Source organism: Carcharodon carcharias, chromosome 8 (assembly GCF_017639515.1).
Source record: "Carcharodon carcharias isolate sCarCar2 chromosome 8, sCarCar2.pri, whole genome shotgun sequence".
NCBI classification, from domain to species: Eukaryota; Metazoa; Chordata; class Chondrichthyes; order Lamniformes; family Lamnidae; genus Carcharodon; species Carcharodon carcharias.
Window position 1 is genome coordinate 46,233,283 of NC_054474.1, and position 14,050 is coordinate 46,247,332.

At 45.7% G+C, this 14,050-nt stretch overlaps 1 protein-coding gene across 1 annotated transcript in view; it reads left to right on the forward strand.

Moving 5' to 3' along the window:
* The first annotated feature begins 5,422 nt into the window (after nucleotides 1–5,422).
* The window catches only part of LOC121281041 (mothers against decapentaplegic homolog 5), a 61,740-nt gene continuing 53,112 nt past the window's right edge, over nucleotides 5,423–14,050 (forward strand). The window contains exon 1 of the mRNA XM_041193634.1: nucleotides 5,423–5,531. The gene's annotated coding sequence lies outside the window, so the exon portion shown is untranslated. The remainder of the gene's footprint in view (nucleotides 5,532–14,050) is intronic.

A 14,050-nucleotide genomic window follows, 5' to 3' on the forward strand; every position in this document is an offset into this window, starting at 1 on the left:
ATGCCTTCATTTCCCAGTTACCCTCTCCCCATCTGTGATAATCCCCCTTCATTCCTAGTTAGCCCTTCCCCACTGTGATAATACCCCTTCATTCCACATTACCACCTTCGATTACCACTGTGATTATGCCCTTTGTTCCCAGTTATTCCTCTCCCCGCCATGAAAATCCTCCTTCACTCCCTAATACCTACTGCGCCGCTATAATAATTCCCCTTCACCCCCGTTAACTTCTACTGCTGTGTAAATCGCTTTTGATTCCCAGTATGGGAACATAGAAACATAGAAGCAGGGGTAGGTCATTTGACCCTTTGAGCCTACTCCACCATTCAATATGATCATGGCTGTCCCATGCCGTTCCCCACTGTGATAATCCCCCTACATTCCCAATTAGCCCTCCTCTGCAGTGATAATTACCCTAAATTCCCAATTACTCTTACACCACAATGATAATTCCTCCCCCCATTCCCAGTTATCCCCACCCTGCTGTGATATTCCCCTCAATTCCCAGTTGCCCCCTTCCCCGGTTGATTATCCCCCTCCATTCCTAGATACCCCTGCCCCGTTGTGATAATCTCCCTCCATTCCGAATTACCCCCTCCCACAGTTTAATAATACCCCTCCATTCCCAGCTGCTCCGTCTGCTGGTTGATAATCCCCCACCATTCCCAGTTACCCCCTCCCACGCTATGATAATCCCCCTCTATTCCCAGTTAACCCCTCCCCAGGTTGAAAATCCCGATCCATTCTGTTAACCATCCCCCACTGTGATAACTCCCCTCCATTTCAAGTTAGCCGCTCCCCTGGTTAATACTCCCCCTCTGTTCTGTTACCCCCTCCCCTGCTGTGATAATCTGCCTCTAGTCCCAGTTACCCTCTCCCCCGCTGTAATAATCCCCCTCCATTCCAAGTTACCCCCTCTCCCACTGTGATAAATCCCCTCCAATGCAAGTTTCCCCCTCCCCCAGTTGATAATTCCCTTTCATTCCAAGGTTCCCCCTCTCTGCTGATAATCCTCTTCCATGCCCAGCTGCCCCCTGCCCCAGTTGATAATCCTCCTCCATTCCAAGTTTACCCCTCCCCGACTATGATAATCCCCCTCCATTCCCTGTTACACCATCTCCCGTTACGATAATTCCCCTCCATTGCCAGTTAATGCCTGCCCTGCTGAGATATTCCATCGCCATTCCCAATTACACCCTCCCCACTGGTAATCCCCCTCCATTCCATGTTACGCACTCCCCCACTGTTATAATCCCCCACCATTTGCAGTTACCCCCTCCCACACTCTGGTAATACCCCAACTTTCACAGTTACACCTCCCCCGTTGTGATAATCCCCCTCCATGTCCAGTTACCTCCTCTGTTGGTCGATAATGCCCCTCCCTTCCTAGTTGCCCGCTCCCCCACTGTGATAATCCCCCTTCGTTCCTGGTTACTAGCTCCACCGTTGTGATAATCCCCCTCCATTCCCAGTTACCCCCTGCCCTGCTGTGATAATCCCCCTCCATTCCCAATTACCCGCTCCCTGCTGATAATCCCCAACCATTCCTAGTTACCCCCTGCTCTGGTTGATAATCCCTCTCCATTCCCAGTTGCCCCCTCCCCCGGTTGATACACCCCATCCATTCGCATTCACTCCTCCCATGTTGTAATAATCTCCCTACATTCCCAATTAGCCCACCCTTGCTGTGATAATTCAACCCTCCATTCCCAGTTACCCTCCCCCATTGCGATAATCCCCCTCCATTCCCAATTACCGACTTCACCTGGTTGATAATAGCCCTCCATTCCAAGATGCCCACTCCATCACTTTGATAATCCCCTTCCATTCCTAGTTACCACATTCCCCACTGTGATAATCCCCCTTCATTGACCGTTACCCAATCCCGGTTGATAATCCCACTCTATTCCCAGTAACCCCCTCTCCGCTGTGTTAATCCCCCCTCTACTCCCAGTTATTCTCTTCCCCGGTTGATAATTCCCCCTCCAATCCAAGTTGCCCCCTCTCCCACTTTGATAACCCTCCTCCAATCCCACTTGCCCCCTCCCCCATTGTGATAATCCCGCTCCATTCCCAATTACCCCCTCCTAGCTGGTGATCCCACTCCATTCCCAATTACCGCCTCCCTCACTGCGATAGTTCCACACCAATTCCTAGTTACCCCCCTTCCCCATTGTGATAATCCTCTTCCATTCTCAGTTACTCCCTTCACCAATTAATAATCCCCCTCCAATCCCAGTTGTCCCCTCCCCCATTGTAATAATCCCCCTCCATTCACAGTTACAGCTCCCGCTATGATAATCTCTCTCCATTGCCAGTTACCCCCGCCCTGCTGTGATAATCCACCTCCATTCCCAATTATCCCCTCCCCGCTGATAATCCCCCTCCATTCCCTGTTACCCTCTCCCCCGCTGTGATAATCCCCATCCATTTGAAATTACCCCCTCCCACGTTCTGATAATCCCCCTCCATTCACAGTTACCCCCTCCTAGGCTGTGATAATCTTCCTCTATTCCCAGTTGCTCCCTCCCCCACTGCAATAATCACCCTCCATTCCAAGTTGCTCCCTCCCCAGCTGTGATAATACCCTTCCATCTCCAGTTTACACTCTCCTCCGGTAGATATTCCCCCCTCCATTCCCAGTTATCCCCTGCCCTGCATTGTTAATACCATCCCATTCCTAATTACCCCCTCCCAGCTGATAATCCCCCTCCATTTCCAGTTACCCCCTTCCTCGCAGTGATAATACCCCTCCGTTCCCCGATTGGCCCTGCCGTGCTGTGATAATACCCCTCCATTCCCAATTTCTCTCACCTGGTGGATAATCCCCCTGCATTTGCAGTTTGCTCCTCCCACCTTCTGGTAATACCCCCCCATTCACAGTTACCATACGCTGTTTTGATAATTGCCCTCCATTCCCAGTTAACCCCTCCCCCTTTGATACTCCCCCTCCGTTCCCAGTTACAGCCCCCACTATGATAATCATCCTCCATTCCTAGTTACCCCTCCCCAGCTGTGATGATCCCCCTACATTCCCAATTACCCCCTCACCCTCTGATACACCCCCTCCATTCCCAACTACCCCCTCCCCGATGCGAAAATCTCCTCCATTGCCAGTTGCCCCTTCCCCCTTGATAATCCCATTCCCAGTTATCCCCTGCCCTGCTGTGTTAACACCCTTCCATTCCCAATTACCCCCTCCCTGTTGATAATCCCTCTCCATTCTCTGTTACCCCCTTCCCCGGTTGATAATCCCCCTCCGTACCCAGTTGGCTGTGTACCACTGTGAAATCCCCCCTCCATTCCGAATTACCCCCTCCTCTGCTGTGATAATCCACTCCATTCCCTGTTAGCCCCTCCCCCACTGTTATAATCCCCCTCCATTTGCAGTTACCCCTCCCACACTAATACCCACCATTCATACTTAACCCTCCCCCACTGTGTTAATCCCAACCAATTCCCAGTTACCCCTCCCTGGGTTGCTAATCCCACTCCATTTGCAATTACCACCTGTTCATCATTTCCAGTTACCCCTCCTTCGCTGCGATAATCCCCTTCCTTTCCACGTTACTCCCTCCCGTGCTTTGATAATCCCCCTCCTTTTCCAGTTTCCCCTCAACCCCACTGTGATAATCTCCCTCCATTCCCAGTTACCTCCTGCCTTGCTGTGTTAATACCCTTTCATTCCCAATTAACCCCTCCCAGCTGATAATACCCCTCCATTCCCAGTTACCCCACTCTCACTCAGATAGTCCCCCTCCATTCCCAGTTACCCCCTTCCCCAGTTGATAATCCCACTCCATTCCCAGTTACCCCCTCCCACGTTGTGAAGAACCCCCTCCATTCCCAGTTATCCCCTCTCCCACTGTGATGATCCCCTCTATTCCCAGTTACCCCCTTCCCTGCTGTGATAATCCCCCTGCATTCCCAGTTCCCCCTCCTCCAGTTGATAATCCGCCTCCATTCCTAGTTACTCCCTACCCGTTGTGATGATCCCCTTCCATTCCCAGTTACACCCACCCTTGCTCTGATAATTCCCCTCCATTCCCAGTTACCATCTTCCCTGATTGATAATCCCACTCCCTTCCTAGTTACCCCTTCCCCATTGTGATGATCCCCCTCCATTCCCATTTACACCATCCCCCGGTTGATAATCTCCCTCCATTCCGAGTTACCCCCTGCCCCGCTGTGATAATCCACCTCCATTCCCAATTACCCCCACCCGGCGGATAATCCCTCTGCATTTGCAGTTACCCCCTCCAAACCTCTGGTAATATCCCCATTCACAGTTACCCCTCCCCTGTTTTGATAAGCCCCCTCCATTCCCAGTTAACCCCTCCCCTGTCTGATCATTCCCCCTCCATTCCCAATTATCCTCTGCCCTGCTGTGACAATCCCCCTCCATTCCCAGTTACCCCCTTCCTGAGTTGATAATCCCCCTCTGTTCCCAGTTACCCCCTCCCCACTGTGATAATCCCCCTCCATTCCCAATTACCCACTTCCCCGGTTGATAATCCCCTCTCCATTCCCAGTTGATAATTCACCTCTATTCCGAGTTACTCCCTCCCGTTGTGAGGATCCCCGTCCATTCCCATTTACGCTGTCCCCTGGTTGACAATCCCCTTCCATTCCCAGTTGCCCCCTCCCCTGTCTGATCATCCCCCCTCCATTCCCAATTATCCTCTGCCCTGCTGTGACAATCCCCCTCCATTCCAAGTTACCCCCTCCCCACTGTGATAATCCCCCTCCATTCCCAATTACCCACTTCCCCGGTTGATAATCCCCCTCCATTCCCGGTTGGCCCTGCCCCGCTGTGGTAATCCCCCCTCCGTTCCCAGTTGCCCCCTCCCCGGATTGATAATCCACCTCCATTCCGAGTTACCCCCGCCCGTTGTGAGGATCCCCGTCCATTCCCATTTACACCGTCCCCTGGTTGACAATCCCCCTCCATTCCCAGTTGCCCCCTGCACTGCTGTGATAATCCCCCTCCATTCCCAGTTGCCCCCTCCCCTGCTGTGATAATCCGCCTCTTTTCCCAGTTACCCCTGCCCCCGGTTGATAATCCACCTCCATTCCCAATTACCCCCAACTGGGGATTAATCCCCCTGCATTTGCAGATACCCCGTCCCACCCTCTGTTAAACCACCCCCCCTCCCCCCCCCAGTTACAGCCCCTGCTATAATAATCCCCCCTTCCATTCCCAGGTGTCCCTCCCTGCTGATAATCCCCCTCCATTCGAAATTACCCCCTCCTGCATTGTGATAATGCCCCTCCATTCCCTGTTGCCCCCTCCCACGCTCTGGTAATACCCCACCGCTCCCAGTTCCCCTTCCCCCTGGTGATAACCGCCCTCAGTGCCCCCTCCCCCACCCCGCGGAGGGATACTCTCTCCCGTGCTCCGCCTCCAGTCTGAGTGTCGCCAGTTTTTTTTCACTGGGAGTCGGAGGAAAGTTGAGGGAGGAGCGGGGAAAAGAGAGAGAGAGAGAGAGAAGGAGCGAGCCGAGCAAAGAGGACAAAAGGCGGAATAAAAGGTAAAAAGGGGCGGCTTTGCGCCCGTTGGGGGGGGGGGCGGTTTGGAGTGCGGCTGTCCGGGCGGGTGGACTCGGGGGGGGGGGGGGCGCAGCTCGGAGCCGCTTGGGTGAAGTTTTCCAGTGAGTCTCTGACATGGCGTCAGCCCCGGGGCCCGGCCCGGGCCGGAGCGGATTCACAGCCGCCTCCCTCCCTCCTTCCCGGGTAGGTTCAGTCTCGGGGAGGGAGGGAACCGGGTGTTCGGAGTTTAAAACTTCGGTCAAACCTCAGGATTGATTTAATTCGACCGCTTCCAGTCTCCTCTCCACCCTTTTCCCTTCTGCTCCCCCCTTTTTCCTTCCTGGCCGTTGATTAGCCGCCTTTATTGGGACTGTGATTTACTGAGAGTGTCTGCGGCCCGGGCCGGGACCTCGGGACCCCGGGGTGGGGGTTGGTGAAACCGCCGCGCCTCAGAACTTGTATTCGCCGTATGGCTTCGGTGGGAAGCTCCAGGCACTGGGAGGGGAATGGCTGCAAAACTCCTGCATTTTTGTTTTGGAGGAGGGAAGTGGAGGGGGTGGGGGATATATTTCCAGTAACGTTTGCAAGGAAAGTTTTGTCAAAGGGAAACGTGTCCCATCCAGAGTTGTGTTTTATTGCGCACTTTGCAGAAGAGAGAAAGAAAGAAGGAAGGAAAGTGGGGGGTGGGGGTGGGGGTGGGGGGTCGAAATCATGATTTTGGTTTTGAAGAACAAAAGATGAAACCTTTACCTCCCGAGCCCTGTCTGTTCCTAGACTGAAAAAGTGGAATCCCGGGAAGTGGTTGTCAGTGATTTACACGAAAGCTGATCTCATGATAGTGGGTTGTGGGGGTGGGGGAGAGGCAGATGAATGTTGGGTTCTGTTCTCGACACGAGAAAGGCAGCTGCTGGAGCGTTGAGCGACACCCAGATTCTGCCAAACTCGGGACGGGACATTTCGCAGATGTTAAAGCAGTTTTAGATTTAATCAGTGTTATGGTGATTTGATTTACATACTTAGATGTAATAAAGCGGATGTACGTCGACCTTTTCAGGGCGTAATAATTAAAGAAACAGTTTTGGGATAGAATATGTTATTTTGTTGTATCCGAGTTTATTTTTCAAAGGCAATATGATTTGTGATTCTTGTAACCCGTAACATTTGTATGTGTATGTACCCTGAATTGTTTATACGTGTGGGGTAATGGACAAGGACAGAAATCGATCATTTTTGTGGTAAATTTCTTGAAAGTTATGCCTTCTGGCAAAAGATAAGATCATGAATGTGCTAAATGCTGATTCTAAGTAAGTCACACTACAAAGTTACGCCACTGCGAAATAAAAAGCAACAACAAATTGAAGATATACATGTGTATAGGGACTGCTGCATTGTTGTCCATTTTAAAAATAGTATCTTAAAGCTGCTAGAAATTATGTAAGAATTTCTTTTCCACTGGAATCATTGTACTGGATACAACCAAGTCTTGGAATTTAAAACATAAGTAAAGAAATTTAATTCTGTTGTTTTGGAGGGAGAGGAAAAATTAAGGTTTAGTGACAAGTTGCAATATTTGTGCTTTGGAGGGGGATATTCTTCAAAATTTTCAGAAGGCAAGTTTTGTAAAAAAGTGTCCCATCTACAGTTGTAATTGTGGGTATTTTATTGCACACTTAATTTGAGCTAATTGTATTGCACTTATGCAGTCCAGATATGTTTTTATTAGCACAATTAGTATTTTAAATAGTTGTCTAGTTATTTTCCTTTATGCCCTGTCCTACAGCAGAGTGGGTGCATGTGAATTCTGGGTTTTTGATGCCTTCACATTTTGCTTCTTTAAGTAATTGTACGTAATTTGTTCAAGGCAATTTTCAGAAGTAATTGTAATGTTCATGTTGCAAGCCATTTTGATTGCCAACAAGGTTTTGTGGTGACTCTCAATCACAAGTTGATTAAATGGAGCAGTGGGTCTAAGTTGCAACACCAAATAACTGTATGTCCTCAAATAGTATATGCCCTTTCTGTTGCATTCTCTTCATCTACCATGTATTCCATCTCGTATGCGAATTTCCCCCTCGCCCATGTGTTTCATTTTCTCCCTTTCCATACCATAGTAGGCTCACTTGTCTCTTATCCTACAGACCAGTGTGTAGATCCTCTTTTCCATAGTCTTACCCTCTTACGCTTGTTTTGCACTGCAATTATTTCCATGAATTTTTCTGTGCTTATTACATATGATCTACCTATCCCTTCTACTGCGGTGACCATCATCCTCCCTTGCCTTTTCCTGCTCATCAATCACCACTTCTGTTTTTACTCCTTGGCAACCATCTTTTTTATTTCTCCTCTGCTCCCCATTTTATTTTTGTCCATTGACTTGATGCATCATCTATGCTTTACATGCTCATTGTACATGTCTCCTCTCAGTACACTCGGTTTTGAGGGGCCTGCATAAGGTAGACAGTAATGACTTGTTTCCCCTATTCGAGGGGGTCAATTACCAAAGGGTTTAAGGTGATTGGTAGAAAGATTAGAGAGGACATGAAATTCTTTTTCACCCAGGTGGGTGTCTGTAATTCACTGCCTAAATCGGTTGAGGGTGAAACGTTCAACTCATTTATAAGGTAACTCTTTCGAGTACAAACCCGTTTCCATCTGTTTCAGATGAAGTTACATTGTTTCATAGTTTGCCATTGTGAGATTTGAACTCTTGATACTCTTTTGAGTAAACCTGTTTCCATCTGTTTCAGATGAAGTTACATTGTTTCATAGTTTGCCATTGTGAGATTTGAACTCTTGATCTTGGGGTTACAAACCCAGTACCATAACCGCTTGGCTATTCAGGCCAAGCTTAAACATGTTTCCATCTGTTTCAGATGAAGTTACATTGTTTCATAGTTTGCCATTATGAGATTTGAACTCTTGATCTTGGGGTTATAAACCCAGTACCATAACCACTTGGCCATTTAGGCCAAGCCCAAAAATTACATTGTTTCATGATTTTAACCATTGTGAGATTTGAACTCTTGATCTTAGGGTTACAAACCCAGTACCATAACCACTTGGCTATTTAGGCCAAGCCCTCTCATTGATAAGGTACTTGGATCTGCACCAAAAGCCCTGTAACCTGCAAAGCTACGGACCAGGTGCTGGAAAGTGGGATTAAAATGAGTGGCTAGTTTCCTTTTCATCTTTTTCTGGCTGGCACAGACATGATGAGCCGAATGGCCTCTTCCTAAGTCGTCTTTGGTTTTCTCTTTCTGCTGATGCTCTCTCTGTGCCAATTTGCAAACTCTGTGTCCATGTTCTGTTGCAAGTAAGTTGAATTTGTGGTGAGTTTTTGCATAAATATATTAGATGGACTGGATTTCATTGCCAACATGTCTAAGCACTCAAGTCTCAGACTGTATCAGGATAAACAACTCTGCCTTGATGGCCTGTAACTACAAAGCTGAAAAAAAAGCAGACTTCAGGCCAATCTGCATCAACAACTTGCTCTGAAAACTCTTTGCTCATATTTTGACAGCTCTGACAAACTCACAGCTGAGACAATCCACGACTTTCTAAAACAAGCATAACATTCTAAATGAAACAAGCCACAACATTTAAAAAAAGTCACTTTGCCCTATCTCCCACTGATAACGGATCCTTAAAAAAAAATTCCAGGGTCCAGATTCGCTTCTTCGCCAAAAACCGCAGAGTTCTTCCTTGGACCATATCCTCTTTGTGTACCAAGTGTCATTGGAATCTGTCCATTAGTTTTTGAGACATATTGTTTACAGACTAACAGGTGAAATTATTCAGTAGTGGGGATAATTATGTTGACGTAGCCAAGTGGTTATGGTACTGGGCTTGTAACCCCAAGATCAAGAGTTCAAATCTCACAATGGTAAACTATGAAACAATGTAACTTCATCTGAATAGGAACAGATGGAAACGTGTTTGTACTCGAAAGAGTTACTCTGTAATTTATGCAGTGAGCTAAAGATTAAGATTTTTGATTCTTTCATGGGATGTAGGTGTTGTTGCCCTTGAGAGGGTGATGGTAAGTTGCTGCCTTGAATCGCAACAGTCCATGCCATGTAAATACACACTCTGGTGTTAGGAAGGTAGTTCCAGGATTTTGATCCAGTGACAGTGAAGAAATGGTGATAAAGCTCCAAGTTAGGATGATGTGTGGCTTGGAGTGGAATTTGGTGGTGGTGTTCCAATGCATCTGCTGCCCTTGTTCTTCTAGGTAGTAGAGATTGAGGGTTTGGAAAATGCTTTTGCAGGAGCCTTGGTGAGTTGCTGTAGTGCATAGTGTAGATGGCACACATTGCTGCCACTGTGCGTCAGTGGTGGATGGAGTGCCAGTCAAGCAGGCTTCTTCGTTTTGGATGATGTTGAGCTTGAATCCTGTTGGAGCTACATTCACCCAGCCAAGTGGAGAGTATTCCATCACATCACTGATTTCTGTTTTGCAAATGGTGGAGAGGTTTCGTGGAGTCAGGCAGTGTTAGTCACTTCAGAATTCCCAGCCCCGATCTGAGCACGTTATTGCTGTGGAAGTGCTGCTTGATAGCACCGTCAACGACACCTTACTTCACTTTAGATGGTAAATTATTAGCGCCTTTGTTACTGGGCACTGTTATACTACAGTTGCTTGCATAGACTGACAAACGGCAGTTAGGTACATTAATACTGTTGGCTTTGCATTGGTCCTTCAGGAAAACTGAGTTCCGTGCTTACGATGAAGCATGTGCAGATGTTCTCCCACTGGCACTTACTTAAATTCTGCTTAATTTTAAAAGTGCGAAAGGACTGTTATATTTTTTCTTAAACTAAGTGGATTACAATGAAACCTAAAAGTACCCAGGTTATTTACAGGCTGTCTGGGAAATCTTTAAAATACAAATTTCCAGCTGGTGCAAAGTTGGTGTTTTTGTTTAGCTCTCAGATGACTCCATATCCAAGTTAGACTGCATAATTTGTGTTGTAATAAAACCAAAGCTGCTTTTGTCAATGCAAATTATGTAGTATATGACCTGTAATTAGCAATAGTTAAAACACTTTGGAATATTTTAATTTTTTTTATTATGCGGACACGCATAACAACGTAAAATGAAGTTGCATAAGCATGAAGTAGAACTGAAATTATGAAAAAAATAATTTATTCTTGTGTAAAGTGAATCATTTGGATGACTTAGAATTTTGTAATGCTAAAATATGCAAGGAACTTTCTGATGAATTTCAATAAATTTTCAACAAACAACACTCCATGAAAGTTTAAAATGTATGTTGGTACTTATGGCAGGCAGTAGTGTGTGATCATACAAGTTTTTAAAAATAAACTCATGTAGTCTAACTATCTCCATTTGAACTGTTTAAATTCTGTATCTGTAGAAACTATTGCTTGATATTTTTATTCAGATTACTATTTGTCAGAAACTACTGAACACTACAGTCTTATATTTTACCTAAATCTACAATATTTCTTGTATAAATCCAAACATTGAAACAGAAAGCTTGGACCAACAAACCTGTGTTTGTTGGGCATTTGTCCTCTATACAAGCAGATAGTTTTAATCATGCTTAGCTACTCTGTTCCCATATACATTGAACCCTTTTTACTAGATCTGTCTGTTGAATCTAAGTTTGTGTTGCCTGAGTTTCTGCCTCAACCTATAACCATGGAAGTGAATTCCATTGCCTTATAATTCTGTGGGAAGAAGTTTCATTCTTCTTTTAAATTTTATTTGTTCATCAATGCTGTTAAATTTACCTGATTTTTAATGATCTGCTAAATTAAGCTGAGACCTCAGTATGTACATAATACATCATGTCTACTATATTTGAGAATTACTGAATGTTACAACACAGAAACAGATGATTCAGATCATCAAGCCCATTTTTTTTCCTTATGTGAGCTAAGCAATCGTTTGTGTTAAAGAATTTCACAGTGCCGTCCCACACTCCATTCCTCCACCACCACCACCACCCCCACTCCCCCCATCAAAGCACTGTTTCCTAACTTTCCCTTTAATCATTTTGGTAATTTAGTTTCATGCCTCTTTGTTACTGTTTCATCAGCCACGTGAAACAATCTGTTGCAGGCAACTTTTATCATAATCCTGTGTAATCTTAAACCTCCATTAAATCATCTCTAAAATGCTTTTACTCCAGTTGGGGTGAGGGGGATTGATGGTGGGATTGGCTGTTGGTGGTGGACCGCATTCTGTTCCAAATTTGTCTCTATAACATTCAGCCCTTCACCTTTGGTGGTAACAACAATTTATATTGATGTAAATGCCTTTAACATAATGAAACATGCCAAGTTGCTTCACAAAAGCATTATAAAACAAAGTATGATGAGATACTAGGTCAGATAACAAAAAGCTTGTTCTAGGAGGTAGGTTTTAAGGAGCTTTTTGAAGGAGGAAAGTGAGGTAGAGAGGCAGACAGGATTAGGGCTGATATTCCAGAGCTTGGGGCCGAGGCAATTGAAAGCACGGCTATTACTAGTGGAGCAATTAATATTGGGGATGCATAAGATACCAGAATAAGAGGTGCACAGATATGAGGGTTGTGAAACTGGAGGAGATTACAGAGATAGAGATGTATGAGACCATGAAGGGATTTGAAAACAAGGATAAGAATTTTAAAATCAGGCTTTGGCTCCTGGTCAAGCATTGTCTGTTAGCAAGCATAGGGGTGACAAGTGAACAGGACTTGCTGCTATTTAAGGCATGGGCAACAGAGTTTTGGGGGAGCTCAAGACCAGCCAGGAGAGAACAGTTAAAAGCAAGATACCGCGGATGCTGGAAATCTAGAATAAAAACAAAAATATCTGGAAAAACTCAGCAGGCCTGACAGCATCGGTGGAGAGGGATACAGTTGACGTTTCGAGTCCTTCATCAGAATTAAAAAATATAGAAATGAGCCCTATCGAGCTCCTGTCCCATCCCCCTCTACCTGCTTATATTTCATCTCATTTTCTATATTTTTTAGTTCAGATGAAGGGTCATATGGACTTGAAACATCAACTGTAACCCTCTCCGCAGATGCTGTCAGACCTGAGTTTTTTTAGGAGAGAATAGTTGTTGGAATAATTGGGTGAGAGGTAACTAAGGCATGAATGAGGGTTTCAGCAGCAGATAAAGTTGGGTGATGTTACGGAGGTGGAAACAGGCGGCCTTAGTGATGGCATGTTTGAGGTTGGAAGCTCATCTCCTCTATCAAATATGACACCAAAATTGCAAACTGGCTGGCTTAATTTCAGACTCTTGTCAGGGAGAAGGATGTCGCCAGTATCTAGGGAACAGAGTTTGGAGTGGGGACCAAAAACAATGGCTTCAGTCTTTCTAATATTTAATTGGAGGAAATTTCTGCTCATCTAGTACTGGATGTCTGATAATTTAGCAACAGTGGAGGAGTTGAGAGCAGTGGTAGAGGTAGAACTGGGGTGTCACCAGCGCGTGTGAAAGCTAATGCTGTGCCTTCAGATGATGCAGCTGAGGTCAGCATGTAGATGAGAAACAGGGGAACAAGGATAGATCTTCAGGGAACATTAGTAGCCATATGACAGCAGGAAGGGAAACCATTAAGTGATTCTTTGGCTATGTTTGGATAGATAAGAACGGAACCAGATGAGAGCAGTCCCACCCAGTTGAATGACAGTAAAGAAGTATTGGAGAGGCGTGGTATGGTCACTTGTGTCAAAGGATGCCAACAGGTTGAGAAGACTGAAGAGGGATAGTTTACCTTTGTCACAGTCAAATAGGATGTCATTTGTGATTTTTGATGAGAGTTTTTATGATATTGTGGTGGGGCAGAAATGTAATTGGAGAGATTTAAACATGGAGTTCCTGGAAAGATGGGAATGAATTTGAATGAAGATGGGAGTGATAACACATTCAAGGACTTTGAAGAGGAAAATTAGTTTGGTGATGGGATGATGGTTGTCGAGGGTTTTTTTCGAGGAGAGGGGTGATAACGAAAGATTTAAAGGAGGGAGGGGTGACACCTGAAGAGAGAGAACAGTTTACAATATCAGCTAACCTAGGGGCCAGGAAGGGAAGTTGGGTGAAAAACAAAAATACCTAGAAAAAGTCAGCAGGTCTGACAGCATCTGTGGAGAGGAATACAATTAATGTTTCAAGTCTGTATGACTCTTCATCAGCACTAAGAAATATAGAAATGAGGTGGAATATAAGCTGGTTGAAGGGGGGTGGGATAGAGCTGGATAGAGGGCCAGTGATAGGTGGAGGCAAAGAAGAGATTGCCAAAGATGTCATAGACAAAAGAACAAAGGGGTGTTGACGGTGGTGATATTAGTTGAGGAATGTGCTAATGATGACATTAAGGATAGAAAGCAGGACGTGCAAGTGACAGTGGGGGTGGGGTGGGGGGGAAGGGATCGAAATAGGCTAAAAAGTAGAGATAAAACAATGGATGGAAATACATTTAAAAATAATGGAAATAGGTGGGAAAAGAAAAATATATTAAATAATATATAAAAATTATAAATTATTGGAAAAGGGGA